Genomic DNA, 26,039 nt, shown 5'->3' with positions numbered 1-26,039 from the left:
TCATTTTCAAAGCCACTATCTATCTATCTACCTATCTATCTATCTATCTATGACGCCCTATGACTCCCTTCTGCAACCACCTCCCCCAAAATAAAGATATGTCCACGGAAATAGTCTCCATAACTAGTATACATCAGTGCCACTTTTTAACTTTTAGTGGCTCACCCTTATTTCTGGTCATAATTTCTCATAAGGAACTTTCTTAAGGGAGTTTGGACTGATGTACTAACTGCGTTTTGGCTGTGTTTCGAAGCCTCACTCAGTCAGTTGAATCGGAACAGCTTCGTTCAGGCGAGTCCCGTATTTTCCACTGCTGTACTACAAAAGACGTCTTAAAAATAACTATAAAAGCTTCAGAATTGTACTATTGAATTACCTTCCTCTTTAAAACGTAATTTCTGGTATAAAAATCCAAGTTCTGTACGTTATTTCATACTTTATGAGACAGGTTCGAACTTTACTGCTTCACACAAGTAAGAAGAGAAAGTAAGAAACACTGCCATCTATGTTTTGGATATGGTACTAAAACTGCCACCTATGTTTTGGATATGGTACTATCACAACACTTCATTAAATCGTCATCTTGATATCATTTACAGTTATATAACCATCAAAGACATTGAAAACCATCTTAATTCCACGCCTGGCATCTAATTAAGGACTCTCAACACCATCAGGAGGTTAGAAAACAGATAATTCCTGTATTTCCTCGTGATGTTGAGTTACCAGCTAGGAATTTGACGCCGTGGCCAGGTCGTGCCAGAGTTTCCAGGGACGGTATAAATTCCATGAGCCAAGATGGCCATTTGCAGGTAGGAGCCGCTGACGGGGAGGACCTACGCCTGACACACCCTCCATCAAACCCTTATTTTAAGGTTAGTATATGCAAATTGTTCGAGAAATTTGTTGACCAGTTGTAATGTTATGCATAAGGGTCAAAGTGGAGTGTCATAAAGTGTCATTTTTACGGTAATTAGCAGAGATATGGCTGGCTTGACCTACGGTCCTTCTGTTAACCCATGCGGGAAGTGGCACACACACACACACGTATATATATATATATATATATATATATATATATATATATATATATATATATATATACATACATACATACATATGTGATCCCGGTTATGAGTTCATTTAAATCAAGTTTGAGGACATTGGAGAGGCTCTGGTGTGTATGTGTGAACCATCGTAATGATCGTTTGGTAGTTTCGTTGGACGTTGTTGTTGGTCTGCTGCTAAAACGAAGCGCCAAGTTTATTTTCCACTTGATATTCACACTACACCTCATGTTCGGCCATGGCTCAAGACAGTTGTTATCCTAACGAGGATAAAATGGGTCATTTCGACCACTAAAGCTAAGATAAGTCTTGATGGCCGGACGCCATCTTGTTTCCGACCACGGCCAAAATGTCATATTATTTACGTTATTACTATTACAAAATAACACACCCAATCCTTTCCTATCTTCATCTTGCCGTCGATAATGACCTAATGACCAGAATTACCAGCAAAATGCAATGATATAATAGTGCGGTGATGAGGGAATAAAGCCAGTAGAGCAATAATTGTACTTATATATATACGTTAACACAGCCATGACGGTTAATGATGAACAAGTTAATATCTAAGGTTAATGTGTTTAATTACCATGTCATTTTAACGTTAATATCTAAGGTTAATGTGTTTAATTACCATGTCATTTTAACGTTAATATCTAAGGTTAATGTGTTTAATTACCATGTCATTTTAACGTTAATATCTAAGGTTAATGTGTTTAATTACCATGTCATTTTAACGTTAATATCTAAGGTTAATGTTTTTAATTACCATGTCATTTTAACGTTAATATCTAAGGTTAATGTGTTTAATTACCATGTCATTTTAACGTTAAAATCTAAGGTTAATGTGTTTAATTACCATGTCATTTTAACGTTAATATCTAAGGTTAATGTGTTTAATTACCATGTCGTCATTTTAACGTTAAAATGTTAATGTAAATCATGTGATTATTGCTGGTGGTTTTCACACTGGGGTCAAGGTTGAGTGTTGCCGCAGTGTTGTTGCCTTAGTTTGTATATATTGCTACACACAACACAAATGTCAACACATGATCATCATCTCGGGTTCCAGGATGATGATGAGGCGGGCCAGCCAGCCACACCAAGGAGTCGACCCCAAGCTGGATCCCAACCTGATCCCTCACACCACTTAACATCCTCGTATATACTCGAGATTATTGACATGACAACACACATCACTTACGTCAATCTGGTTCACGAAGAATTGACACCTCTTTGTTTCCCTCCCCCGCAGGTCACTGTGACTCCTTGAACCGCCGGCTGCTTGTGGGCTCGAGCACGACTTCTACTACTACTACGGAGGAGGAGGTCCACGTCTTGACAGGTTCTCCTCCACCTCACAAGTGATCAGATCCTGAACCTGTTGACTCGTATAAATAATGTAAGTATAAGAAACAGCATCCGATCCCATGTAACAACATTGGATCTCTTTACTTTGGCTCGGATCCCATTGAATCCGATGCGCTCGTACGTCTTTTGATGGGTGACGTAGAATGCACCATGTATTTTGTTATAATGAGTTCTATTTAAACTTTTTATCATTGGATTTTATTATTAAATACCTCAAAATGTGTTACTAATAAATTGTTTTTAACAATTTTTTTATATAGTTGGTACACAGCCAACATGGTGCATTTGACCATAGCCTATTGTGATTGATGTCAACACAATAATAATTTACATATGAAAACCATAGAGATGACCCTTATGGTGTGATCGGCCCTTACTCTTAGCCTCCATCTATCAAATACTCTTCTAAACTCAGTCACAAAATTCTGTACTCGCTCAAATCTATCAATGCTGTATCCTAGCAAACAATAACTGACTGACTTTTCATGTCCTCTCATCCCCTACAGACTTCATATTCGCCCTTCTCTCTTAGATTCTTACATATTCTTGTCACACCAACTCATATATAAACACCCATGGGGACATCACACCCTTCCCCCTGCATAATCCAGTCATTCCTGACCATCTTTCCTAATCACATATGTACACTTGTGTATATCCCTCTTTCTAAACTAGACATTCCCAATAACCAGTCCTTTTTCAGCACACAACTGCACAAGCTGTACACCATTTCCACTGATAAAACATTTCCAGCAATTTGTCGTAGTCAAGTGGATGATTACACCAGTGTTGGCCTTCCACCTGAGCAGCTTCCTGTGCCTCTGGTGACCTGGACTTTCCATCCAACCTCTGGGATCCTGGACTCTGAGCTAGGTCAGTGACATGGCCACCTTGGTTGTGTCCTGGACCTCTGAGTTGCTATATTCTTGGTCCTGGACCCCCTAGTCTTACCTGATGTATCAGATTAATTTCCTGATGAAGTGCCTGACAACCCTGGTATACACCAACACTGTCTAATTCTACAGTAAAATTTCATTCAGTATCATCAAAAAATTTTACAATGATAATTGTAAAAATTTATTTTTTTATGTTACTGAATGAAATTTTACTGTAAAATTAGATACAGAGTTGGTGTATACCAGGGTTGTCAGGCACTTCATCAGGAAATTAATCTGATACATCAGGTAAGACTAGGGGGGTCCACGACCAAGAATATAGCAACCCAGGGGTCCAGGACACAACCAAGGTGGCCACGTCACTGACCTAGCTCAGAGTCCAGGATCCCAGAGGTTGGGTGGAAAGTCTAGGTCACCTGGAATCCAGGTCACCAGAGGTCCAGGAGGCTGTTCTGGTGTCCATAGGTACAAGGAGCTGCTCGGGTGGAAGGCCACCACTATTCAATATTAGCGCGCGCTTCTTATAGAGGCTTACGACCAATATCACCTTGCTTGGTACATTCTCGAAAAAAGGTCACTTACATTCTTGTGGCTATCAACAAAGAAGCTGCTTGTTAATAAAAAAAAATATGCTATGATACACTGTAATAAGCATAAATACTGTCCCTTCTCATTTTAAAGAATTACTATTGTACTGTATATTTGTACATCAATTTAGAAAATATTCTTTTACCAAAAAATACAATAGCCCTATAATATAAACTGATCTTTTATGGTACAAATATATATGTATTGTTATGTGGTGTGTGAAGTGAGAGGGTCAGGGTGAATAGTTTGGTTAAGAGAGGTGGTGAAAGCCTTGCGGAAGATGAAAACCAGAAAGGTGGCAGGTTTGGAGGGTACTGCAGTTGAATTTATTAAGAAATGGGGTGACTGTGTTGTTGATTGGTAATGTATGTGTGAATCATGGTGAAGTGGCTGAGGATTGGCAGAATGCATGTATATTGCCACTGTACAAAGGCAAAGGGGATATTAAATTGTATGGGAGGGCATTGATTGAGAGGGTGAAGACATGTACATAGCATCAGATTGGGGCTGAGCTGTAAGGTTTCAGAAGTGGCAGAGGACGTGTGGATCAGGTGTTTGCTTTGAAGAATGTGTGTCAGAAATACTTAGAAAAACAAATGGATCTGTATGTAGCATTTATGGATCTTGAGAAGGCATATGATAGGGTTGATAGAAATGCTTTGTGGAAGATCTTAAGAGTACATGGTGTGGGAGAAAGGCTGCGAGAAGCAGTGAAAAGTTTTTATCAATGGTGTAAGGCATATGTATGAGTTGGGAGAGGAGAGTGATTGGTTCCCAGTGAAGGTCAGTCTGCAGCAGGGGTGTGTGATGTCCCCATGGTTGTTTAATTTGTTTATGGATGGGGTGGTTAGGGTGGTAAATGCAGGAGTTTTGCAAAGAGGGGCAAGTATGCAATCTGTTGGGATGAGAGGACCTGGGAAGTGAGTCGGTTTTTGTTCACTGATGATACAGCACTGGTGGCTGATTTGATTGAGAGACTGCAGAAGTCTTGGAAATGTTTGAGGACAGTATGTGGTGTGAGGTGGTTTGACTGGGTAAGTAATGAAAGGGTAAGAGATGTGTGGTAATAAATAGTGTAGTTGAGAAAGAGCAGATGAAAGCATGTTGAAATGCTTTGGATACATGGAGAGAATGAGTAAGGAAAAGCTGAGAAAGAGGATATATGTATCAGAGGTGGAGGCAACAAGAAGTGGGAGACCAAACTGGAGGTGGGAGGATGGAGTGAAAAAGAGTTTGAGCAATTGGGGCCTGAACTTACAGGAGGGTGAGAGGCATGCAAAGAGTAGCATGAATTGGAATGATGCAGTATACCAGGGTCAACGTGCTATCAGTGTACTGAACCAGGACAAGTGAAACGTCTGGGGTAATCCACGGAATGGTCTGTAGGGCCCGGATGCGGATAGGGAGCTGTGGTTTTGGTGCATTACACATGACAACTAGAGACTGAGTGTGAATGAATGTGGCCTTTTTTGTCTGTTTTCCTGGCACTACCGTGCTGACATGGGGAAGCAATGCTGTTTCCTGTGGGGTGGGGCGCCTGGAATGGATGAAGGCAAGCAAGTGTGAAAATGTACTTGTATATGTGTATATGCTGATATGCATGTGTATGTGCATTTACGTATATAATGTGTATATGAATGGATGGGTCATTCTTTGTCTTTTTCCTGACGCTACCTTCTAACTGGCAGCACATCTCTATAGTCTTACACTAAGTAAGTCCACCTGCTGCACTAGAAACATCTCTATGACCTATTTCATCCTTATCCTAGTTCTACACACTACTTGGCACACACATCTGTATTCACATTGTCCTCCAAACCTGAGTTTGTATCTAACCCTCTTTCAATTTGTACATCTGTTATACTGTTTTGTGGTCTTTCTTCATTGTCCAAGTCTCATTCACTAGTCTCTTAAAACCTGTTTATTGCATCATATAGTCCCTGAATTTATCATCTCGTATGAACTTGTCCAACCTCTGATTCGCTGTTTCTTTATGACAGGTCTTGTCTCTAAGAGTATTTGCTTTGATCGTTAACATGTTTCCTTCCAATGGGTCAAGATCTTTTAGCTGTCTTACTGTAGCACCATGCACCTTTCAAATTCCTGATTCTTCTATTTTTCTTTTCAAGTGAGACACCTATCTCTATAGAATTCCACATATACAAACTATATTACGGGGCTTTAACTGTCTGTCAGGTATCATTAGTTGAGGAATAACATTCATGCTTGTCCCACAGTCAACCTGAAATTTCACTTTATTGCTTACCTCCATTGATGTCATGATGGCTTCATTGCTGAGTCGTGTTGAAAGCTTCATAAAATACACGACATTGGGGTCGTCCTTCGTGGATGCCATAATGGCCTCATTGTTGCATCATGTCGAAAGCTTGTAACACACAGGAAATTGGGGTTGGCTTTTCTATCAGGATACTCTTGAATACCACTGACCATACTTCTAAAACCCTTGCCTGGTTTTGATCTGCGTGTAATTGCAAAGTGATTCTTCTCCATGCATATGCTACAGGTCTTGCTATATGCCGGGCATTCTTCTGTCTTCCCAAATATGCTTGTTGCTAAAGAATTTGCATTCCTTCATTGGCGTGTGTGACCAGGCATGGTCCTCATGTTTAATGTTTCATTTCATTTGTCTTCCTTCATGGGTTTCTAGGTCACCTTGTTAACAGCGTCTGGTCATACACCATGATATACTGCCATCTGCTGCTTATGTGCCATACAGATTTTCATCCTCTTTAAAGAATTTCTCACAGAGTAAGTCATCTGAGTGTCCAAGTACTAATCTTTCATCTAACATTCCTTGGATGGATTCCCGAATCTGGTGATAGGTGAATCTTGCAATTCTCCTGTCTGTTCTCCACACTTTCGAAATTTATTTGTCTGCCAGTTCATTCTTCGTTGCTGGTAAAATTTGCCATCAAATTTGGCAAGTACATTTTTTAGCGACTTGTTTAGGCTGGTTATCTATCTACTTGTGCTGGGAACATAATGAATTACACTTCTCTTATAAATAGCTCCACCAAAGGTTACAAGTACCGCAGCTTTCTCCTCATCGGGTTTCTTCTTTAAAACCTTCTTCTATAATAGAGGGTAATACATTTTTGTTTATAGGTCTTCAGAGATCTTTCATTGTCAACTGTTAGGTTTATTTTGTTGGGAATGTATGAGTTACTGCCGTTTGCACCACCACTTGATCTTGCTTCAAATCATCACAACATGAGCTTGTCATTTTTCTCCAGTTGTTTCTAGTCTGTCATGACAAATGGTGCTTTTACAGCTGCCAGTATGTTTTTGTACAGGTTTGTACATCTCCCAGAGGCATAATATTCTGGAAGAGATAGAGAGATGAACTGACATGGGTTGCCATTCTCCATAAACAGGTCACTTATATTCTTTTGGATGTGACCAAAACAGCTGATTGATTATAGAAAACATGATAATAGAATGTAATAAACACAATTATACTGTTGTAAATCCTAAGGTAGCATACAGGATAGGAGTAGGTCATTTTGATATATAAATAGGATCACTTCTATTGTAAATTCTAAGGTAACATATAGAAAAGGAGTTGGTCATTTTAATATAAAAACTGGATAATTTCTATGATAGTCTTATTAGTATTGTAAATCCTAACGTAACATACAGGATACGAGTTGGTCATCTTAATATATAAGTAAGATAATTCATGATAGGCTCATTAGTATTGTACATCCTAAGGTAACATATGGGGTGCATTTTCATATAAAGTAGTTGTAGTTATTTGCCGAATTTTATCCACTTGCTTCATAAATTTGATAATATATTCAAAATGGAAAAATTTTTGTGTTGCAGGCAATCATTTCTACAAGAAGGCAATGAAGATGAGAAGGAAAACGTTCAAGAAGAATGTCTCAGAGTGCTGCAAATTATACAGTCAAGATACTGCAAGGAATGTTGGCCATGATTTCACCATGGACTAAAAAATGGTGAGTATGGGAGCTGCTCGTCTAGTTACACTCTTGGTATCAAAGTGTATATTTTGCCATTTCTCAGATGTGGATATGAATTTTCTGTCCCCCTCCACTCCTTTCCTCCATCCTTTCTTGACCTTTCTCCTGGACCACCAACCTTTGGGATCCCTGACTCTAGAAAATTTGGTAAGCAAGGTGAAGAATAGCAGTGAAATTGCTGTGGAGTGGGTCAGGAAAGGCATGGTATAATGGTCAAAAGCCTGATAATTTGACAAGAGCAGTACAGAATAAGATCGTTTGTATAAGGAAAAGGGGATGGAGATTGAATGTAAGAATTACAGGGGAATGTCTAACAGAATAGAAGTTAAGTAATAATGTGAATTCCAAATGCAGTTCTGTTAAAAGTGTACTTGTGTCGGTGGTATTTGTACTCTAAATTGTAATGATATAGGAAAGAGAAGCCTTGTCATGTTTCAGAGGATGAGGAAATTTTATGATATTTGAGCCTTCTTTTTGGGAAGCTGGGTGACAATTCTACCTCAGGGAACTGGGCGGGACGTCCCTGCCCTTTGCCAGCCTGCAGGATTAGTAGCAGGAATGCTAGCTCTGTAAATTCAAATCCTTCAAAAGATGTATAACTAAAAGCACTTGATACCCACTTTGTTTAATGAGAATGGAGCAAATGATGATAGATGCTACGCGTCAGTATTTAAGGGCAATCGATGAGAACTAGATGCCACCGTAAAACTATGGGCTTAAGTCCATACATTGAACTGATCAGTTAAAATCTAATGCCAAACACAGGTCCTTGTAGCAGTCTTAAATATAATTTTGTATGTATACAGTTTATATACTCTTAAAATGATTATACTAACTGCATTTGGTGCTTGTCAGGTGGATGAGTACGCCGCTGTTGGTAAACCATCTTAGCAGCCTCGTCGTCCCATGGTCAACTGGACTCTAAGCCAACCAGACCCATGGCCATTGGGCCCCTGGCCAACTGGACCCTTGGCCAACTGGACCCTTGGCCAACTGGACCCTTGGCCAACTGGAACCTTGGCCAACTGGAACCTTGGCCAACTGGACCCCTGGCCAACTGGACCCCTGGCCAACTGGACCCTTGGCTAACTGGAACCTTGGCCAACTGGAACCTTGGCCAACTGGACCCCTGGCCAACTGGACCCCTGGCCTACTGGACTCCTGATCAACTATACCTCTGCTGTTATGGTCAAGCTGAAAGGAAAGATGATAAGTTCTCTCTCTCTCTCTCTCCCAGTGGCTGCTGCTTCTGCAGGGTGGTGGCAGTGTTCATACTGAAAGCAAAGATTATTATTACCCTTTACTCCCACCATAGCCACCAACTACTTCATCCCCCAATGACCTAAACCTGTTGTTGCTGCTGCAGTTGTTGTTGCAGCAGTGGGGGTAGAGCAAGGGTGTTATTACCCTCCCTCCTGCACCTCTCCCTCTCCCCTGCCCCCATCCACCTTCCCCTACCCTCCTTCCACCCTCCCCCCCCAAAGTCCTCTCCCCCTCACCCCTACCCCCCATTCCCTGGGACCCCTCCCACCCACCCACCACCTCCCCCTTCCTACCCAACCCCCATCTCCTTCCCCCCACCTCCTCCCCTCAACCCACCCAATCCAACCCCCCTTTCTCTACCCCCGCTGTGGCTAATGATGCTGCTGCTGTTGCTACTGCTCAATCTGTAAACATACATAAAATCAGTGTCCCCTTCACCCACCCTCTTGCTCCCTTCTTGCCCCAAACCTTCCACCTCTTCCTCTTACTGCTTCTGCTGCTGTTGTTGTTCAATCTGTTGACGTAAAGAAGTAAATTAATATCTTCTTCCACACACTTGCTCTGCTCTCGTCTCCTTCACTCATGCCCATCCAGCTGCTGCTACTGGTGTTGAGATTTCTGGTGGGGATAAATATAGCAAAGTATTCATTATGATACCAGGGGTGTAACCATAAGGAATGCCCCTGATTCCTCCTTTATGAAGTCCTGGTAAGATGGACTTTATGTTCCTTGGAGTACACCTGAACCTTCTTCCTCAGAGTGGTTGCCATCATCAACACTGCTCTACTGAAGGCCTCCTCCTCAACTGGACCCCTCACCTACTGGACCCCAAGAAGACTGGACTCTTGGCCAACTGGATATACCTGACACCAGATCCCTCCTGGAACTCCCATCCTTACATCCCTCCCTTGCATGCACCATTCCACGCAGTCTTCCACTATTTCTCTCCCACCAGTATTCCTCCACCCTATTTCTCCATGTCACACCAACCCCTTTAATTGTACTATTATACAGTGCACTTTCCTTGTAAACTTCCAGTCTTCCATTCTTTCCACATGCCCAAACCACCTTAAAGTATTATGTTTCACCCATTCTACAACTCCATAATTCATTCCCTATACACCCTTTCATTCTCTTCATTCCATCTAGTCACATCACAAGCTCTTCTCAAATGATTCATTTCCATGGCCTGAATTCTTGACCTCTGTGACACATTCCATGCCAACGTTTCAGTTGCATAGGTCAGGGTTGGGAAAACTATACTGTCCCTTAATCCTCTCCTCACTTCCATACTTATACCTCTACCCTTCATTCTTCTATTAAGGGTCTCAATGACTCTTGTACCCTGAACTGCTTTCTCCCTTGTCTCTCCTTCCATATCACCACACTTACCCAAGATGGCTCCTAGATACTTAAATTCTCTCTTCCAGTCTCTTTCCCCCCATATCCAAAGCATAATTTAGCCCACAAAATCTGTACTTTCACTCTGTTTCCTTTCAAACATCATTACTTTACTTTTACTTGCATTTACCTTTAATTGCCTATCCTTACACACATCATAAAACACACAACTTCTGCAACTCCTCTTCACTCTTCGCAAACAACTCAGTATTATCTGCAAACAGGCTTGCTACTAGCCACCATATCTCACTGCCACACTCCATCTCTGCACCCCTTTTCCCGAGTTTTGCTTTCATCTCAGATTCAGGTGAGAAACTGCTGAAGTTGGTGACTGAGTTTGGTAAAGTGTGTGAAAGAAGAAAGTTGAGAGTAAATGTGAATAAGAGCAAGGTAGGGTTGGGGGACAAGTTAATTGGGAGGTAAGCTTGCAGGAAAAAAAACAGAGGAAGTGAAGTGTTTTAGATATCTGGAAGTGGATTTAGCAGCAGATGGAACCATGTAAGCAGAAGTGAGTCACAGGGTGGGGGAGGGGACAAAGGTTCTGGGAGCATTGAAGAATGTGTGAAAGGTGAGAAAGTTATCTTGGAGAGCAAAGATGGGAATGTTTGAAGGAATAGTGGCTCCAACAACGTTATATGGTTGCAAGGCTTGGGCTATAGATAAGGTTGTGTGGAGTAGGGCCTGGATGTGGAAAGGGAGCTGTGGTTTTGGTACATTACACGTGACAGCCAGACTGAGTGTGAACGAATGTGGCCTTCGTTGTGGCAGGGTGGCAGTGGAAATGGATTGAAGGCATGTACATGTCTGTGTATGTATATGTATGTACACGTTGAAATGTATAGGTATGTATATGTCCGTGTGTGGATGTTTACGTATATACATGTGTATGTGGGTGGGTTGGGCCATTCTTTTGTCTGTTACCTTGTGCTACCTCACTAATGTAGGAAACAGTGACAAAATATATCAAAATAATAATATGTGTGTGTGTGTGTGTGTGTGTGTGTGTGTGTTTGTGGTTGTGGAGGGTGAGAACGATATCTCAGAGCAAAAATGGGTATGTTGGAATGAAGAGTAGTCCCAACAATGTTATGTGGTTGCGAGGCATGGGCTATAGATAGGGTTGTGCGAAGGAGGTAGATGTGTTGGAAATGAAATGTCAGAAGACAATATGTGATGTGAGGTGGTTTGATCGAGTAAGTAATGAAAGGGTAAGAGAGATGTGTGGTAATAAAAAGAGTGTGGTTGAGAGAGCAGAAGAGGGTGTGTTGAAATGGTTTGGACACATGGAGAGAATGAGCAACAAAAGATCGACAAAGAGGATTCATGTGTCAGAGGTACAGGGAACAAGAAGCAGGAGACCAAATTGGAGGTGCAAGGATGGACTGAAAAAGATTTTGAGTGATCAGGGCCCGAGCATACAGTTGGGTAAAAGGCATGCAAGGAATAAAGTAAATTGGAATGATGTGGTGTACTGGGGTCAACATGCTGTCAGTAGATTGAACCAGGGCATGTAAAGTGTCTGGGGTAAATCATGGAAAGGTCTGTGGGGCCTGGATGTGGAAAGGGAGCTGTGGCTTTGGTGCATTACACATGACAGCTAGAGACTGAGTGTGAACGAATGTGGACTTTTTGTCTTTTCCTGGCACTACCTCACTGGAGAAGGGAAGGGGGGATGCTGTTTCTGTGTGGCGTGGTAGTGACAGGAATGGACGTAGGCAGCAATTATGAATAAGTACATGTGTATTTCTCTGTGTTTGTATATGTATGTATATTTTGAAATGCATATGAATGTATATGTGCGTTTACATACACATGTATACGTGAGTAGTTAGGCAACTCTTCGTCTGTGCAACCTTGCTGATGCGTGTCATAGAAGGTGACTAAAGGAAGTGGGAGCGGGGAGCTAGAAACCCTCCCCTCCTTGTATTTCAACTTTCTAAAAGGGGAAACAGAAAAAGGAGTTACGTGGGGAGTGCTCATCCTCCTTGAAGGCTCAGATTGGGGTGTCTAAATGTGTGTGGATGTAACCAAGATGAGAAAAAAGGAGAGATATATGGTATGTTTGAGGAAAGGAACCTGGATGTTTTGGCTCTGAGTGAAACGAAGCTCATGGGTAAAGGGAAAGAGTGGTTTGGGAAAGTGTTGGGAGTAAAGTCATGAGCTGGTGAGAGGACAAGAGCAAGAGAAGGAGTAGCACTACTCCTGAAACAGGAGTGGTGGGAGTATGTGAGAGAGTGTAGGAAAGTAAACTCTAGATTGATATGGGTAAAACTGAAAGTGGATGGAGAGATATGGGTGGTTATTGGTGCATATGCACCTGGGCATGAGAAGAAAGATCATGAGAGGCAAGTGTTTTGCGAGCAGCTGAGTGAGTGTGTTAGTAGTTTTGATGCACTAGACCGGGTTATAGTGATGGGTGATTTGAATGAAAAGGTGAGTAATGTGGTAGTTGAGGGAATAATTGATGTACATGGGGTGTTCAGTGTTGTAAACAGAAATGGTGAAGAGCTTGTAGATTTGAGTGCTGAAAAAGGACTGGTGATTGGGAATACCTGGTTTAAAAAGAGATATAAGTATATGTATGTAAGTAGGAGAGATGGTCAGAGAGTGTTACAGGATTACGTGTTAACTGATAGGCGCACGAAAGAGAGACTTTTGGATGTTAATGTGCTGAGAGGTGCAACTGGAGGGATGTCTGATCATAATCTTGTGGAGGAGAAGGTGAAGATATGTAGAGGTTTTCAGAAAAGGAGAGAGAATGTTCGGGCGAAGAGAGCAAGTGAGCTTGGGAAGGAGACTCGTGTGAGGAAGTACCAGGAGAGAGTGGGTGCAGAATGGAAAAAGGTGAGAGCAAAGGACCTAAGGGGAGTAGGGGAGGAATGGGATATATTCAAGGAAGCAGTGATGGCTTGCACAAAAGATGCTTGTGGCATGAGAAGCATGGGAGGTGGGCAGATTAGAAAGGGTAGTGAGTGGTGGGATGAAGAAGTAAGATTATTAGTGAAAGAGAAGAGAGACATTTGGACGAGTTTTGCAGGGAAATAGTGCAAATGAATGGGAGATGTATAAAAGAAAGTGGCAGGAGGTCTAGAGAAATGTACAAGAGGAGAAAAAGAGCAAATGAGAGTTGGGGTAGAGTATCATTAAATTTTAGGGAGGATAAAAAGATGTTTGTGAGGCCTGGATGTGGAAATGGAGCTGTGGTTTTGGTGCATTATACACGACAGCTAGAGACTGACTGTGAACGAATGTGGCCTTTGTTGTCTTTTCCTAGCGCTACCTCGCGCACATGCGGGGAGAGAGGTTGTCATTTTATGTGTGGCAGGGCGGCGACAGGAATGAATAAGGGCAGCAAGTATGAATAATGTACATGTGTATATATGTATATGTCTGTGTATGTACATATATGTATACGTTAAACTGTATAGGTATGTATATGTGCATGTGTGGACGTGTATGGATATACGTGTGAATGTGGGTGGGTTGGGCCATTCTTTCGTCTGTTTCCTTGCGCTACCTTGCTATCGCAGGAGACAGCGACAAAGTATAATAGTATAATAATAATATGTTGAGGCATTTGGATGAGTTTTGCAGGGAAATAGTGCAAATGACTGGGAGAAGTATAAAAGAAAGAGGCAGGAGGTCAAGAAAAAGGTGCAAGAAATGAAAAAGAGGGCAAATAAGACATGGGGTGAGAGAGTATCATTAAATTTTAGGGAGAATAAAAAGATGTTTTGGAAGGAGGTAAATAAAGTGCATACAAAGGAGATGGAGTGAGTATTTCGAAGGTTTGTTGAATGTGTTTGATGATAAGAGTGACAGATACAGGGTGTTTTGGACGAGGTGGTGTGCGAAGTGAGAGGGTTAGGGAGAATGATTTGGTAAACAGAGAAGAGGTAGTAAAAGCTTTGTGGAAGGTGAAAGCCAGCAAGGCTGCGGGTTTGGATGGTATTGCAGTGGAATTTATTAAAAAAGGAGGTGAATTTGTTGTTGACTGGTTGGTAAAGATATTTAAAGTATGTATGACTCATGGTGAGGTGCCTGAGGATTGGCGGAATGCATGCATAGTGCCATTATACAAAGGCAAAGGGGATAAAGGTGAGTGCTTAAATTACAGAAGCGTGCGAAAGAGAGACTTTCGGATGTTAATGTGCTGAGAGGTGCAACTGGAGGGATGTCTGATCATTATCTTGTGGAGGCTAAGGTGAAGATTTGTATGGGTTTTCAGAAAAGAAGAGTGAATGTTGGGGTGAAGAGGGTGGTGAGAGTAAGTGAGCTTGGGAAGGAGACTTGTGTGAGGAAGTACCAGGAGAGACTGAGTAGAGAATGGAAAAAGGTGAGAACAATGGAAGTAAGGGGAGTGGGGGAGGAATGGGAAGTATCTAGGGAATCAGCGATGGCTTGCGCAAAAGATGCTTGTGGCGTGAGAAGCATGGGAGGTGGGTTGATTAGAAAGGGTAGTGAGTGGTGGGATGAAGAAGCAAGATTATTAGTGAAAGAGAAGAGAGAGGCATTTGGACGATTTATGCAGGGAAAAAATGCAATTGAGTGGGAGATGTATAAAAGAAAGAGACAGGAGGTCAAGAGAAAGGTGCAAGAGGTGAAAAAGAGGGCAAATGAGAGTTGGGGTGAGAGAGTATCATTAAATTTTAGGGAGAATAAAAAGATGTTCTGGAAGGAGGTAAATAAAGTGCGTAAGACAAGGGAGCAAATGGGAACTTCAGTGAAGGGCGCAAATGGGGAGGTGATAACAAGTAGTGGTGATGTGAGAAGGAGATGGAGTGAGTACTTTGAAGGTTTGTTGAATGTGTTTGATGATAGAGTTGCAGACATAGGGTGTTTTGGTCGAGGTGGTGTGCAAAGTGAGAGGGTTAGGGAAAATGATTTGGTAAACAGAGAAGAGGTAGTAAAAGCTTTGCGGAAGATGAAAGCCAGCAAGGCAGCAGGTTTGGATGGTATTGCAGTGGAACTTATCAAAAAAGGGGGGTGCCTGTATTGTTGACTAGTTGGTAAGGTTATTTAATGTATGTATGACTCATGGTGAGGTGCCTGAGGATTGGCGGAATGCGTGCATAGTGCCATTGTACAAAGGCAAAGGGGATAAGAGTGAGTGCTCAAATTACAGAGGTATAAGTTTGCTGAGTATTCCTGGTAAATTATATGGGAGGGTATTGATTGAGAGGGTGAAGGCATGTACAGAGCATCAGATTGGGGAAGAGCAGTGTGGTTTCAGAAGTGGTAGAGGATGTGTGGATCAGGTGTTTGCTTTGAAGAATGTATGTGAGAAATACTTAGAAAAGCAAATGGATTTGTATGTAGCATTTATGGATCTGGAGAAGGCATATGATAGAGTTGATAGAGATGCTCTGTGGAAGGTATTAAGAATACATGGTGTGGGAGGCAAGTTGTTAGAAGCAGTGAAAAGTTTTTATCGAGGATGTAAGGCATGTGTGCGTGTAGGAAGAGAGGAAGGTGATTGGTTCTCAGTGAATGTAGGTTTGCAGCAGGGGTGTGTGATGTCTCCATGGTTGTTTAATTTGTTTATGGATGGGGTTGTTAGGGAGGTGAATGCAAGAGTTTTGGAAAGAGGGGCAAGTATGAAGTCTGTTGTGGATGAGAGAACTTGGGAAGTGAGTCAGTTGTTGTTCGCTGATGACACAGCGCTGGTGGCTGATTCATGTGAGAAACTGCAGAAGCTGGTGACTGAGTTTGGTAAAGTGTGTGAAAGAAGAAAGTTAAGAGTAAATGAGAATAAGAGCAAGGTTATTAGGTACAGTAGGGTTGAGGGTCAAGTCAACTGGGAGGTAAGTTTGAATGGAGAAAAACTGGAGGAAGTAAAGTGTTTTAGATATCTGGGAGTGGATCTGGCAGCGGATGGAACCATGGAAGCGGAAGTGAACCATAGGGTGGGGGAGGGGGCGAAAATCCTGGGAGCCTTGAAGAATGTGTGGAAGTCGAGAACATTATCTCGGAAAGTAAAAATGGGTATGTTTGAAGGAATAGTGGTTCCAAGAATGTTGTATGGTTGCGAGGCGTGGGCTATGGATAGAGTTGTGTGCAGGAGGGTGGATGTGCTGGAAATGAGATGTTTGAGGACAATGTGTGGTGTGAGTTGGTTTGATCGAGTAAGTAACATAAGGGTAAGAGAGATGTGTGGAAATAAAAAGAGTGTGGTTGAGAGAGCAGAAGAGGGTGTTTTGAAATGGTTTGGGCACATGAAGAGAATGAGTGAGGAAAGATTGGCCAAGAGGATATATGTGTCGGAGGTGGAGGGAACGAGGAGAAGTGGGAGACCAAATTGGAGGTGGAAAGATGGAGTGAAAAAGATTTTGTGTGATCGGGGCCTGAACATGCAGGAGGGTGAAAGGCGGGCAAGGAATAGAGTGAATTGGATCGATGTGGTATACCGGGGTTGACGTGCTGTCAGTGGATTGAATCAGGGCATGTGAAGCGTCTGGGGTAAACCATGGAAAGTTGTGTGGGGCCTGGATGTGGAAAGGAAGCTGTGGTTTTGGGCATTATTGCATGACAGCTAGAGACTGAGTGTGAACGAATGGGGCCTTTGTTGTCTTTTCCTAGTGCTACCTCACACACATGAGGGGGGATGGGGATGGTATTCCATGTGTGGCGAGGTGGCGATGGGAATGAATAAAGGCAGACAGTGTGAATTGTGTGCATGGGTATATATGTATGTGTCTGTGTGTGTATATATATGTGTACATAGAGATGTATAGGTATGTATATTTGTGTGTGTGGACGTGTATGTATATGAATTGTGTATGGGGGTGGGTTGGGCCATTTCTTTCGTCTGTTTCCTTGCGCTACCTCGCAAATGCGGGAGAAAGCGACAAAGCAAAATAAATAAAATATAAATAAATAAAGTTGAGTATTCCTGGGAAATTATATGGGAGGGTATTGGTTGAGAGGGTGAAGGCATGTACAGAGCATCAGATTGGGGAAGAGCAGTGTGGTTTCAGAAGTGGTAGAGGATGTGTGGATCAGGTGTTTGCTTTGAAGAATGTATGTGAGAAATACTTAGAAAAGCAAATGGATTTGTATGTAGCATTTATGGATCTGAAGAAGGCATATGATAGAGTTGATAGAGATGCTCTGTGGAAGGTATTAAGAATATATGGTGTGGGAGGCAAGTTGTTAGAAGCAGTGAAAAGTTTTTATCGAGGATGTAAGGCATGTGTGCAAGTGGGAACAGAGGAAAGCGATTGGTTCTCAGTAAATGTAGATTTGCGGCAAGGGTGCGTGATGTGTCCATGGTTGTTTAATTTGTTTATGGATGGGAATGTTAGGGAGGTGAATGCAAGAATTTTGGAGAGAGGGGCAAGTATGCAGTCTGTTGTGGATGAGAGAGCTTGGGAAGTAAGTCAGTTGTTGTTTGCTGATGATACAGCGCTGGTGGCTGATTCATGTGAGAAACTGCAGAAGCTGGTGACTGAGTTTGGTAAAGTGTGTGAAAGAAAGCAGGGTAAATGTGAATAAGAGCAAGGTTATTAGGTACAGTAGGGTTGAGGGACAAGTTAATTGGGAGGTAAGTTTGAATGGAGAAAAACCGGAGAAAGTGAAGTGTTTTTGATATCTGGGAGTAGATATCTGGGCATAGATATCTCGGACTTTATTTTGGCAGTGGATGGAACCATGGAAGCAGAAGTGAGTCACAGGGTGGGGGACAGGGCAAAAGTTCTGGGAGCGTTGAAAAAATGTGGGGAAGGCGAGAACATTATCTTGGAAAGCAAAAATGGGTATGTTTGAAGAAATAGTGGTTCCAACAATGTTATATGGTTGCGAGGCGTGGGCTATAGATAGAGTTGTGCGGAGTAGGGTGGATGTGTTGGAAATGAGATGTTTGAGGACAATACGTGGTGTGAGGTGGTTTGATCGAGTAAGTAATGAAAGGGCAAGAGAGATGTGTGGTAATAAAGAGTGTGGTTGAAAGCGCAGATGAGGGTGTTCTGAAGTGGTTTGGTCACATGGAGAGAATGAGTGAGGAAAGATTGACAAAGAGGTTTATGTGTCAGAGGTGGAGGGAACGAGGAGAAGTGGGAGACCAAATTGGTGGTGGAAAGATGGAGTGAAAAAGATTTTGAGTGATCGGGGCCTGAACATGCAGGAGGGTGAAAGACGTGCAAGGAATAGAGTGAATTGGAACGATGTGGTATACTGGGGTCGACATGCTGTCAATGGATTGAACCAAGGCATGTGAAGCATCTGGGGTAAACCTTGGAAAGTTTTTTGGGACCTGGATGTGGAAAGGGAGCTATGGTTTTGGTGCATTACACATGACAGCTAAAGACTGAGTGTGAACAAATGTGGCCTTTTGTTCTTTTCCCAGCACTACCTCACACATGCATGGGGAGAGGGGGGTGCCACTTCATGTGTGGTGGGGTGGCAACAGGAATGGATGAAGGCAGCAAGTATTGATATGTGCATGTATATATATGTATATGTCTGTGTATGTACGTGTATGTATATGGTGAAATGTATAGGTATGTATATGTTAATGTGCTGAGAGGGGCAACTGGAGGGTGTCTGATCATTATCTTGTGGAGGCGAAGGAGAAGATCTGTAAAGGTTTTCAGAAAAGAAGAATGTTAGGGTGAAGAGAATGGTCAGAGTAAGTGAGCTTGGGAAGGAGAATTGTGTGAGGAAGTACCAGGAGAGATGGAGTGCAGAATGGAAAAAAGTGAGAGCAAATGACATAAGGGGAGTGGTGGAGGAATGGGATGTACTTAGGGAAGCAGTGATGGCTTGCGCAAAAGATGCTTATGGCATGAGATAGGTGGGAAGTGGGCAGATTAATAAAGGGTTGTGAGTGGTGGGAGGAAGTAAGACTGTTAGTGAGAGAGAAGAGAGAGGCGTTTGGAAGATTTATGCAGGCAAGCAGTGCGAATGACTGGAAGATGTATAAAATAAAGTGGCAGGAGGTCAAAAGAAAGGTGCAAGAGATGAAAAAGAGGGCAAATGAGATTTGGGGTGAGAGAGTATCATTAAATTTTAGGGAGAATAAAAAGATTTTTGGAGGAGGTAAATGAAGCACATAAGACGAGAGAACAAATGGGAACATCAGTGAAGGGGGCTAATGGGAAGTAATAACAAGTAGTGATGAAGTGAGGAGATGGAGTGAGTATTTTGAAGGTTTGTTGAACGTGTCTGATGATAGAGTGGCAGAAATAGGGTGTTTTGGTAGAGGTGGTGTGTGGAGTGAGAGGGTCAGCGAGAATGGTTTGGTAAACAGAGAAGAGGTTGTGAAAGTTTTGTGGAAAATGAAAGCTGGCAAGGAGGCGGGTTTGGATGGTACTGCAGAGGAATTTATTAAAAAAGGGGGTGACTGTGTTGTTGATTGGTTGGTAAGGATATTCAGAGTATGTATGGTTCATGGTGAAGTGCCTGAGGATTGGCGGAATGCATGCATAGTGTCATTGTACAAAGGCAAAGGGGATAAAGGTAAGTGTTCAAACTACAGAGGTGTAAGTTTGTCAAGTATTCCTGGGAAATTATATGGGAGGGTATTGATTGAAAGGGCAAAGGCATGTACAGAGCATCAGATTGGGGAAGAGCAGTGTGGTTTCAGAAGTGGTAGAGGAAGTGTGGATCAGGTATTTGCTTTGAAGAATGTATGTGAGAATTACTTAAAAAAAAAAAAGATGGATTTGTATGTAGCATTTATGAATCTGGAGAAAGCATATGATAGGGTTGATAGAGATGCTTTGTGGAAGGTATTAAGAGTATATGGTGTGGGAGGTAAGTTGCAAGAAGCAGTGAAAAGCTTTCACCAAGGATGTAAAGCATGTGTATGAGTAGGAAGTGAGGAAAGTGATTGGCTCCCAGTGACTGCCAGTTTGCAGCAGGGGTGCATGATGTTGCCATGGTTGTTTAATTTGTTTATGGATGGGGTGGTTAGAGAGGTGAATGCAAAACTTTTGGAGAGAGGGGCATGTATGCAGTCTGTTGTGAATGAGAGAGCTTGGGAAGTGAGTCAGTTGTTGTTCACTGATGATACAGTGCTGGAAGCTGATTTGGGTGAGAAACTGCAGAAGTTGGTGACTGTAAAGTGTGTGAAAGAAGAAGGCTGAAAGTAAATGTGAATAAGAGCAAGGTTATTAGGTTCAGTAGGGTTGAGGGACAAGTCAATTAGGAGGTAAGTTTGAATGGAGAAAAACTGGAGGCAGTGTTTTAGACATCTGGGGGTGGATTTAGCAGTGGACGGAACCATGGAAGTGGAAGTGTGTCACAGGGTGGGGGAGGGGGCGAAGGTTCTGGGAGCGTTGAAGAATGTGTGGAAGGCAAGAATGTTATCTCAGAGAGCAAAAATGGGTATGTTTGAGGGAATGGTAGTTCCAACAATGTTATATAGTTGCAAGGCATGGGCTGTAGATAGGGTTGCACGGAAGAGGGTGGATGTGTTGGAAATTAAATGTTTGAGGACAATATGTGGTGTGAGGTGGTTTGACCGAGTAAGTAATGAAAGGGTAAGAGAGATGTGTGGTAATAAAAAGAGCATGGTTGAGAGAGAGCAGAAGAGGGTGTGTTGAAATGGTTTGGTCACATGAAGAGAACGAGTGAGGAAAGATTGACCAAGAGGATATATGTGTCAGAGGTAGAAGAAACGAGAAGAGACGGGAGACCAAACTGAAGGTTGAAGGATGGAATGAAAAAGATTTTGAGCAATTGGGGCCTGAACATACAGGAGGGTGAAAGGTGTGCAAGGAATAGAGTGTATTGGAACAACGTGGTATGCCAGGGTTGATATGCTGTCAATGGATTGAACCAGGGCATGTAAAGCATCTGGGGTAAACCATGGAAAGGTCTGTGGGGTCTGGATGTGGAAAGGAGTTGTGATTATGGTGCATTACACATGACAGCTAGAGACTGAGTGTGAACGAATGTGGCCTTTTTGTCTTTTCCTAGCGCTACCTCGCAGGGGGTTGGGGGTGGATGCTATTTCATGTGTGGCGGGACAGTGAGGGGAATGGATGTAGGCAGCAAGAATGAATATGTAACTATGTATATATGTATATATATACATATGTATATATATATATATATATATATATATATATATATATATATATATATATATATATGTATATATATATATATATATATATATATATATATATATATATATATATATATATATATATCTCCTGTCTCTTTCTTTTATACATCTCCCACTCAATTGCATTTTTTCCCTGCAAAAATCGTCCAAATGCCTCTTTCTTCTCTTTCACTAATACTCTTACTTCTTCATCCCACCACTCACTACCCTTTCTAATCAACCCACCTCCCACTCTTCTCATGCCACAAGCATCATTTGCGCAATCCATCACTGATTCCCTAAATACATCCCATTCCTCCCCCACTCCCCTTGCTTCCATTGTTCTCACCTTTTTCCATTCTGTACTCAGTCTCTCCTGGTACTTCCTCACACAGGTCTCCTTCTCAAGCTCACTTACTCTCACCACCCTCTTCACCCCAACATTCACTCTTCTTTTCTGAAAACCCATACAAATCTTCACCTTAGCCTCCACAAGATAATGATCAGACATCCCTCCAGTTGCACCTCTCAGCACATTAACATCCAAAAGTCTCTCTTTCGCATGCCTGTCAATTAACACGTAATCCAATAACGCTCTCTGGCCATCTCTCCTACTTACATAAGTATACTTATGTATATCTCGCTTTTTAAACCAGGTATTCCCAATCATCAGTCCTTTTTCAGCACATAAATCTACAAGGACAGGAGGTCAAGAGAAAGGTGCAAGAGGTGAAAAAAAGGGCAAATGAGAGTTGGGGTGAGAGAGTATCATTCAATTTTAGGGAGAATAAAAAGATGTTCTGGAAGGAGGTAAATAAAGTGCGTAAGACAAGGGAGCAAATGGGAACTTCAGTGAAGGGCGCAAATGGGGAGGTGATAACAAGTAGTGGTGATGTGAGAAGGAGATGGAGTGAGTATTTTGAAGGTTTGTTGAATGTGTTTGATGATAGAGTGGCAGATATAGGGTGTTTTGGTCGAGGTGGTGTGCAAAGTGAGAGGGTTAGGGAAAATGATTTGGTAAACAGAGAAGAGGTAGTGAAAGCTTTGCGGAAGATGAAAGCCGGCAAGGCAGCAGGTTTGGATGGTATTGCAGTGGAATTTATTAAAAAAGGGGGTGACTGTATTGTTGACTGGTTGGTAAGGTTATTTAATGTATGTATGACTCATGGTGAGGTGCCTGAGGATTGGCGGAATGCGTGTATAGTGCCATTGTACAAAGGCAAAGGGGATAAGAGTGAGTGCTCAAATTACAGAGGTATAAGTTTGTTGAGTATTCCTAGTAAATTATATGGGAGGGTATTGATTGAGAGGGTGAAGGCATGTACAGAGCATCAGATTGGGGAAGAGCAGTGTGGTTTCAGAAGTGGTAGAGGATGTGTGGATCAGGTGTTTGCTTTGAAGAATGTATGTGAGAAATACTTAGAAAAGCAAATGGATTTGTATGTAGCATTTATGGATCTGGAGAAGGCATATGATAGAGTTGATAGAGATGCTCTGTGGAAGGTATTAAGAATATATGGTGTGGGAGGAAAGTTGTTAGAAGCAGTGAAAAGTTTTTATCGAGGATGTAAGGCATGTGTACGTGTAGGAAGAGAGGAAAGTGATTGGTTCTCAGTGAATGTAGGTTTGCGGCAGGGGTGTGTGATGTCTCCATGGTTGTTTAATTTGTTTATGGATGGGGTTGTTAGGGAGGTAAATGCAAGAGTTTTGGAAAAAGGGGCAAGTATGAAGTCTGTTGGGGATGAGAGAGCTTGGGAAGTGAGTCAGTTGTTGTTCGCTGATGATACAGCGCTGGTGGCTGATTCATGTGAGAAACTGCAGAAGCTGGTGACTGAGTTTGGTAAAGTGTGTGGAAGAAGAAAGTTAAGAGTAAATGTGAATAAGAGCAAGGTTATTAGGTACAGTAGGGTTGAGGGTCAAGTCAATTGGGAGGTGAGTTTGAATGGAGAAAGCTGGAGGAAGTGAAGTGTTTTAGATATCTGGGAGTGGATCTGGCAGCGGATGGAACCATGGAAGCGGAAGTGGATCATAGGGTGGGGGAGGGGGCGAAAATTCTGGGAGCCTTGAAGAATGTGTGGAAGTCGAGAACATTATCCCGGAAAGCAAAAATGGGTATGTTTGAAGGAATAGTAGGTTCCAACAATGTTGTATGGTTGCGAGGCGTGGGCTATGGATAGAGTTGTGCGCAGGAGGATGGATGTGCTGGAAATGAGATGTTTGAGGACAATGTGTGGTGTGAGGTGGTTTGATCGAGTAAGTAACGTAAGGGTAAGAGAGATGTGTGGAAATAAAAAGAGCGTGGTTGAGAGAGCAGAAGAGGGTGTTTTGAAATGGTTTGGGCACATGGAGAGAATGAGTGAGGAAAGATTGACCAAGAGGATATATGTGTCGGAGGTGGAGGGAACGAGGAGAAGAGGGAGACCAAATTGGAGGTGGAAAGATGGAGTGAAAAGGATTTTGTGTGATCGGGGCCTGAACATGCAGGAGGGTGAAAGGAGGGCAAGGAATAGAGTGAATTGGAGCGATGTGGTATACAGGGGTTGACGTGCTGTCAGTGGATTGAATCAAGGCATGTGAAGCGTCTGGGGTAAACCATGGAAAGCTGTGTAGGTATGTATATTTGCGTGTGTGGACGTGTGTATGTACATGTGTATGGGGGGGGTTGGGCCATTTCTTTCGTCTGTTTCCTTGCGCTACCTCGCAAACGCGGGAGACAGCGACAAAGTATAAAAAAAAAAAAAAAAAAAAAAAAAAAATTACTCATGGTGAGGTGCCTGAGGATTGGCGGAATGCTTGCATAGTGCCATTGTACAAAGGCAAATAGGATAAAAGTGAGTGCTCAAATTACAGAGGTATAAGTTTGTTGAGTATTCCTGGGAAATTATATGGGAGGGTATTGATTGAGAGGGTGAAGGCACGTACAGAGCATCAAATTCGGGAAGAGCTGTGTGGTTTCAGAAATGGTAGAGGATGTGTAGATCAGGTGTTTGCTTTGAAGAATGTATGTGAGAAATACTTAGAAAAGCAAATGGATTTGTATGTAGCATTTATGGATCTGGAGAAGGCATATGATAAGAGTTGATAGAGATGCTCTGTGGAAGGTATTAAGAGTATATGGAGTGGGGGCAAGATGTTAGAGGCAGTGAAAACTTTTTATCGAGGATGTAAGGCATGTGTACGTGTAGGAAGAGAGGAAAGTGATTGGTTCTCAGTGAATGTTGGTTTGCGGCAGGGGTGTGTGATGTCTCCATGGTGGTTTAATTTGTTTATGGATGGGTTTGTTAGGGAGGTGAATGCAAGAGTTTTGGAAAGAGGGGCAAGTATGCAGTCTGTTGTGGATGAGAGAGCTTGGGAAGTGAGTCAGTTGTTGTTCGCTGATGATACAGCGCTGGTGGCTGATTCATGTGAGAAACTGCAAAAGCTGGTGACTGAGTTTGGTAAAGTGTGTGAAAGAAGAAAGCTGAGAGTAAATGTGAATAAGAGCAAGGTTATTAGGGATAGTAGGGTTGAGGGACAAGTCAATTGGGAGGTAAGTATGAATGGAGAAAAACTGGAGGAAGTGAAGTGTTTTAGATATCTGGGAGTGGATTTGGCAGCGGATGGAACCATGGAAGCGGAAGCGAATCATAGGGTGGGGGAGGGGGCAAAAGTTTTGGGAGCGTTGAAGAATGTGTGGAAGTCGAGAACATTATCTCAGAAAGCAAAAATGGGTATGTTTGAAGGGATCGTGGTTCCGTCAATGTTATATGGTTGCAAGGCATAGGCTATAGATAGAGTTGTGAGGAGGAGGGTGGATGTGCTGGAAATGAGATGTTTGAGGACAATATGAGATGTGAGGTGGTTTGATTGAGTAAGTAATAATAGGGTGAGATAGAGGTAAGGTAATAAAAAGAGTGTGGTTGAGAGAGCAGAAGAGGGTGTTTTGAAATGGTTCGGTCACATGGAGAGAATGAGTGAGGAAAGATTGACCAAGAGGATATATGTGTCAGAGAGGAGGGAACGAGGAGAAGTGGGAGACCAAATTGGAGGGGGAAGAATGGAGTGAAAACGATTCTGAGCAATTGGGGCCTGAACATGCAGAATGGTGAAATACGTGCATAGAATAGAATGGTTTGGAATGATGTGGTTTACTTCGGGTCGACATGCTGTCAATGGACTGAACTAGGGCATGTGAAGTATCCGGAATAAACCATGGAGAGGCCTGTGGGACCTGGATAGGGAGCTGTGGTTTTGGTGCATTACACAACAGCTTGAGAATGAGTGTGAGTGGATATAGCCTTTTTTCGTGTTTCCTGTGAGGTGGGATGGTACCGAGAATGAAGACAAACAAGCATGAATATGTATATATGTATATGAATATCCCTGGGGATAGGGGAGAAAGAATACTTCCCACGTATTC

General features: G+C 42.4%; 1 protein-coding gene and 1 long non-coding RNA gene across 20 annotated transcripts in view; one reads left to right on the top strand and one right to left on the bottom strand.

Annotated features, from left to right (window-relative positions):
- LOC139761103 (solute carrier family 22 member 7-like) overlaps positions 1-26,039 on the bottom strand; it is a 124,565-nt gene that overhangs the window by 7,036 nt on the left and 91,490 nt on the right. For 18 of the 19 annotated variants that reach the window (XR_011715452.1, XR_011715454.1, XR_011715453.1 and 15 more), the window contains 3 exons: positions 8,763-9,120; positions 6,189-7,265; positions 2,272-2,448 (listed from right to left, as the gene is read on the bottom strand). The gene's annotated coding sequence lies outside the window, so the exon portion shown is untranslated. Of the gene's footprint in view, positions 1-2,271; positions 2,456-6,188; positions 7,266-8,762; positions 9,121-26,039 lie in introns of all 19 variants that reach the window. The other variant, XM_071684999.1, reaches the window with a different exon arrangement.
- On the top strand, positions 474-8,920 carry LOC139761108 (uncharacterized). Its single transcript, XR_011715456.1, has 4 exons — positions 474-875; positions 2,323-2,469; positions 7,769-7,902; positions 8,782-8,920. It is a non-coding gene; the product is annotated as an uncharacterized lncRNA (long non-coding RNA).

The sequence above is a fragment of the Panulirus ornatus genome, chromosome 39 (genome assembly GCF_036320965.1).
Source record: "Panulirus ornatus isolate Po-2019 chromosome 39, ASM3632096v1, whole genome shotgun sequence".
Classification (NCBI taxonomy): domain Eukaryota; kingdom Metazoa; phylum Arthropoda; class Malacostraca; order Decapoda; family Palinuridae; genus Panulirus; species Panulirus ornatus.
The sequence above is the reverse complement of the archived record's forward strand: the minus strand, read 5'-3'. Positions and strand labels throughout refer to the sequence as shown.